Below are 6,375 nucleotides of genomic sequence, written 5' to 3' on the forward strand. Positions count from 1 at the left end.
TCACGCCGAGCCGATATACGTTGTCCTCATGTGCAGGGGGGGGGGGGGAGATGGAAGAGCCAGGAGCAGGAACTGTGCTTCCGCCCCCTCTCTGCCCCTCTGCACTATTTGCAATGGGGAGAGGCGGGCCAGGGGCGGGGCTAATTCTCAGACATTAGCCCCACCCCTGTCCCGCCTCTCCCTATTGCAAATAGTGCAGAGGGGCGGAGAGGAGGCAGAGAGGGGGCGGGAGCTCAGTTCCTGCTCCTGGCTCTTCCATCCTCCCCCCCTTCCCCGCACACGAGGACAATGTATATCGGCACGGCGTGAAAACCGAGCCGATATACGTTCGTCTGAATGCAGCCTTAACCTGTAGTGGGTCTTATTGAAGGGAATTATGTCTGGCGGCCTCATTGTTTTGTCTTAACGGTTTCCCTTGGCAGAGCTTCATGGCGTGGCTGCCCACGCTGATTTGTGGCCCCTCACGGGGGAATTTGATGTCTAGGTTTGTCTTTTTCTATCCTTCTCTTAGTAGTGCTCTTGTGCTCCCCATTGTTCCATATGTTATACACTATAGACCCGTCCTATGTTGGAGTGGATGAGTAGGGTGGCCAGGGGTGTTTTTGTTTGTATTCACATCCATTGTTTTTATAGAGCTTCCCCTCACTGCGACTACATATCTGGAGTGATGCGGGTGCCGGGTGTGAATTATGTCCTTCTCTGTCGCAGTAGCTAGTGTTCAATTGACATTGGTCTCTCAGAATGTCAGAGGCCTCAATGAACTCAATTGCCCTGGAATTCAGTTTTCTTAAGACCTATTCCCCTCATGTCCAATTGTTTCAGGAACTGCATTTGCAAGGCTACGAAGTGCTGGCGCCTTAACCAGGCCCCTATTGCTCTGCCTATCATGCTACTTTACTCTATGCTAGAGGTGTTGGCTTCCTGGTTGCTAAAGGCCCTTTTAGACAGAGCGATTTTAGATCAAAAATCGTTCAAAGCCATCTTTTGAGCAATAATCGTTGTGTCTACCTGCACTGACATCGTGCAGTTTTCGTTAAACCGTCGCTGATCTTTCAGCATGCTGAAAGATCAGCGATCAGTTATCAGGAATTCACATCGGGATACAGCTGATACTATTGTTTCAGATGTATCCCCGCTCCCTGAACACAGACGGGGTATGAAGAACAGAGCGGTCCAGCTGTGTTCTTCATTCCCCACTCAGAGCACTCAGCTGTATAACAGCTGAGTGCCCTGAGCAGAGAACAGCTGGATGCAGAAGACAAGGAGGGCCACCCCGCTTGTCTTCTGCATCCTCCGCTCGGAGCACTTGGCTGTATAACAGCCGGGCGCTCCGAGCAGAGAACAGCTGGATGCAGAAGACAAGCGGCCCGGCTTATCTTCTGCATCCCCCACTAGGAGCGCAAGGTGATCGCTCAACATTTCATTTTTTTGATCCTCCAGGGCACTTTCATGGCCGCCTCCTCATGGTAGTTAGCATTTACCGATCGCCTCCTGCTGACATCCGAGTCCTTCATGATGTGATGGCCCTGGTGATCCTGCTTGAACCAGCTCCAGTAATATTCATGGGGGATTGCGATGCGTGATAGCCTTAGGGTGCTTGTTCACAGGAGTGATTTCGCCGGTGGTAAACTGCCGGCGAATCTCACCGGCCGAAGCTTTCCATACCATTGCTATGGAAAGTGCCGGCCCCGTGTCCAATGCTGCGTATTGCCCCGATTCTCCGCGGTCAGCCTATCTATCAGATTAGGCTGACCGGCGGACATTGGTGTGCGGCTCCTGCTCCCGGGTCGGCGGCTCTCGCAACGGAGATCTGCCGGGGGACTTTGTAACGCCTGTGGACAGGGGGGCCTTACTCCAACAATCTCAACAGTAACTCAGTTCTGCACATGGGCTACATCCTACTTGTTGCAGGAGATATGGTGTTTGTGTCACCCACATGACATCACCTATTTATGTCATTCCCTCGTATTGGTCTATGTTTTGGTTCCACTGATTGTCTTCCAATGGTCCGTGATGTATCTTATTTAGCTAGCGGTAACTCTGATCATTCACTGCTTCCGGTGGTCCTTGATTTCAGGGTGCGTGAGTGTCGCCCTCTGTGGAAGCTTAGCCCTTTATGGTTGGCACAGCAAGAGGTGCATGACTATGTCAAGCAGGAGGCGGTCATGTATTAGGGTGTCAATGAAGGCTCCGCCCCCCCGAGTCTACTGTGTGGGAGGTCTTTAATGCTTTTGGTAGAGGCTCCTTTATTTCTGCAATAGCGGAGTACAAGAAATCATTGCAGATCACCCGGCTAGATTTCGAACGCCAACTCTCTGTGGCAGAATCGTGTTGTATAGCTGATCCTTCCTCGGCTAGTTTCTCTGTATTGAACTGATTATGTCGGGAATATAAATTGTTGCTGGTTGACTATATCAAGAGAAAACTCCTCTATTCCCAGCATGATATATTTGACCAAGGTCATAAAAAATGGTCACCTGTTGTCTTATCTAGCTACAGAGGATCATGCATTGCCCCCGATCACAGCTCTATGTGATGCCAACGACGTACTAGTGGATGATCCACAGTTAATTAATAAAAAGTTTGCTAGCTTTTACACTGATCTGTATACCTCCCAGCTTTATTGCTCTAATGAGCAATTGGAAGCCTACCGTAGGCCTCTTTCAGACGGCCGTAGGTGGTTTTAAGTGTGCCTGCCGGCCCCATAAAAACGCGTAAACGGGCTCACAAATCGAACGTTTGTGCACCAGTTCAGAGGGCCCAGGCCTGGCACACATAAGCCGAGGGCGCAATGCTGTTGGGTGGGGAGAGACAGCTTAGAAGAGCTCCCCCATCCCAGCTCACCTCCTCTCTCCTCCCCTCTGCCTGTTTGCAATGAGAGGGGGAGGGGGTGGAGCTAAGCTCCCACCACTTGTCCGCAGCCAGCAATGGGAGAAGGTAGAGCTTAGCTCCGTCTCCGTTCTGGCCCCCTCCCATTGCAAACAGCTGGAGGGGAGGGGAGGAGGGGGAGAGAGTTTAGCAGCCATGCTGCTAAACTCATTCCCACCTCCCTTCTCCGGCTGCTGTCATTGGCTCCCATAGGAGTCTATGCAGCGGCTGACTTATTCCGGGCAGAAAGAGAGTTCCAGGACTTTCTTTCCTGCCTGGCGCTATATTGGTCGGAAGGGCGCTTTTACGCCAGGGGAGTATGTCTGTGTGATCTGATGCATTGGAATTCAATGTATCAAATGGTAGCGTACATCAGCCGTAAAAATGGAGGCCGATATACGCTCGTATTAATAAGCCCTTAATGATATCCCTTCTCCAGCACTGAGCTAGGGTAGCGTAGCCTATCACTATGGGGTGTGGAGTATAGATGAAGTAGTAGATGCCATTAAATCCTTCCCTAAGAGGAAATCTCCAGGTACAGATGGGTTTACCCATAGAATGGTATAAAAATGGTGAATGGTCCTCTGCCAGCCACCATGCGTGAAGCCCGGATTGTCCCAATTCCTATTCCCGGGAAAGGCCTGGTAAATTGTGGTTCTTACTGACTCATCTCCCTCATTAATAATTACATTACAATTCTGGCTAAAATACTCACAACTTGTATTATAAACTCATCCATTAAAGCAGTTGTACACGCTGATCAATCTGGCTTCATGCCTGGCAAGAGTACAGATATGAATCTTAGGCGTCTCTTCACCCATCTTACATATGAACATTCTACTTGTGGGAAACGGACACTTGTATTCATTGACCAGGCTAAAGCTTTTGACTCTGTAGACTGGAGGTACTTGTGGGTGGTAATGGCCTGGCTTGGGTCTGGGTCAATTAAATGGGTGCACATTTTGAATATTTCCCCTGTAGCAAGCATCAAAACTAATATCCATATCTCTGTGTGATTCTAGCTGGGAAGGGGCACACAACAAGGTTGCCCCCTGTCTTATTTGCCCTAGCTATTGAGTGTGTGTCTTCGGCAGCAACCAGGTTTAAACTGCATACCTATACGCATTGCATTATATACAGATGACCTTCTTCTTTTCTTGCAAAATCCAGAGTACTCTCTATTATTGATACAGTTGGTATAAAGTTAATTAGGACAAGACCTATCTCCTGGCAGTGGACTCTGTGATGGCCCCGCTTCCTCTACCTGCCCCGTTGAGCTGGATAGACTCCATGACCGATCTCGTAAACAGGTATCCACTTTTATGACACCCATCGGGCTCCCCTCCTGGGATGGGTCGAGGAGCGGGCAACACACGGGGTCTCTCTTCCTTTAAGTCTGGTGGATAGAATTAATCTATTGAAAATGAACTTGCTACCTAAGCTTCTATATGTCCTCCATAACTCTCCCATTGTGGTCTTTAAGAGAATTTTAAGCAATTTCTGTGAGTTTGTACTCCATATATTATGAAGAGGATCCCCTCCTAGACTTAAATTAGAAACCCTTTGTCTTCCAGTGAACTGGGGAGGGTTGTCCATATCCCATTTTTATTATTATTATTTAGCCAGTCAATTGGTGTATGCTGGCTGGTGGTCCTCCTCGTCTGACTATAATCCAGTAGTGGTCTTGGAGCGTAGAGTGGTGGGTTCTGACCGAAGTCTGCGGAAGCTGTTCCTACGAGGCTTCTCTCTACCTACTCCTATGATGGTGACACTAAAGGTGGCATATAAGAGGCTAAGTGGTCTCCATCTACCCCCCCCCTATGGCGCAAACTGCAATCTGCCGCATTTACAACATTTTTCAGAATCCACATTCTGGAGGCTCCATGGTATAACTGTACTCTCCGATGGAGTAAGTGAAGGTTTTTGCAGATGCAGCTAACTTATAGTATACCGGTGAATTCCTATTTTCGGTACTGTCGGCTTTGGCATGCTATTAGTGTCCGGGTCATTGGCTTGACTATATCTCTTTCCTAAACCCACCTGGAGGGTATGGAGCAAACGTCTAATCTTGTGAAATCCGTCTCTAGTTTTATAGTCACTTAATGCAAAACATTGCTCCGTTAAGGGAGAAGACCCTTCACAAGTGGATGTCTGATATTCCAGAGTTGGAGTTGGAGTCCGAGGACGGTGGGGACATACTGACTGGTTCTGGCTTTCCTCTGGTCAATGTTACAGATAAATTGGTACAGATTACATTTTTACATAGAATCTACTACAGTCCCCGCTTGCATTGTATGGGTTTGTCTCATAGACTGGTAGAGTTGGAAGGGACCTCCAGGGTCATCGACTCCAACCCCCTGCTCGGTGCAGGAAACCTCTCCCTCAGCAGCGTGGCAGTAGTGTTTGACTGTGGAGGGTATGATTATGCATATGTTTTGGGGATATAGTACCCTACAGGATTACTGGTGTGATGTTCTTGCATTTATGGAATCTTACTTGGGGCCCCAAGAATCCTGCACCCTAAGGTCTACTTATTTGGGCTTGTAGGTGATATCTCAGTTACTGCAGTGACACCCACACCTTATGGAAGCTTTTGTTCTTTTACGCTATAAAAGGTAATTCTACTGAATTGAAGGCACCCTAAGAGGCCAACTAGAATGACCTGGGTCCAGGTAGTTAATGGCATAGTACCCTTGTATAAACTGAAATGTTTGCCCTGCAAAGTTACACAAAATCTGAGGACGCTGAACGAATGGTCCTGCAACAGCAGTACGAGTCCCTGCCTAAATGCTCTCGGCTGATCTGTGTAAGTGTGTCCACTTGTTAGAATCCTACTCTTTTGGCTCTTTCTATACGTTGCGCTGTGAAGGTTTCTTGTGTTCTTCCCTTGTTAATCCCGGACTTCCCGGTTGGGAGTCTCTTCCTTTGTTTTATATAAAACATTAATGGAAGTGATTGCTATGAATAGTGAATTTATTTCTATAAACTTTGATACAGAGCTGTAATATTTTATATATATTTCTTTTCAAGTATTGTATTGCCATGATTCAGCTCGGATTCTAGGCGTTATCCATGTTTTTATTTATTTATTTAATAAAACCCTCCTTTAAAAAAAATAAATAAATAAAATTTCACCCTGAAGTATCTGGAGATGTAATATCAAAATAGCGCCACCTGCTGTTTCTATTGAAGAGACTTTTTGTGTTTGGTCCATACAGGGTGGACACATACTGAGGCCGTCTTCACACAACCGGATTCCTATTGCGTAAGCTGTGGTCTGCGTTCACATGGAGGATCCGCAGCAAAATCACACACAATGAAAGGCGTGTTCTTTCACGTCTTCCGTTACATCCGCAGATATGATCTGTGATTTCTGCGAGGAAAAAGAATCGCAGCATGCTCTACTTTGCTGCAGACTGCCTCCATTAACCCCTTTTAAGCCATATGACGTAAGGTTACGTCATGGCAGTGGCTTCCTATTCCTACATAGTGTAGATAAGTCTCTCC

Source organism: Eleutherodactylus coqui, chromosome 9, assembly GCF_035609145.1.
Source record: "Eleutherodactylus coqui strain aEleCoq1 chromosome 9, aEleCoq1.hap1, whole genome shotgun sequence".
Classification (NCBI taxonomy): domain Eukaryota; kingdom Metazoa; phylum Chordata; class Amphibia; order Anura; family Eleutherodactylidae; genus Eleutherodactylus; species Eleutherodactylus coqui.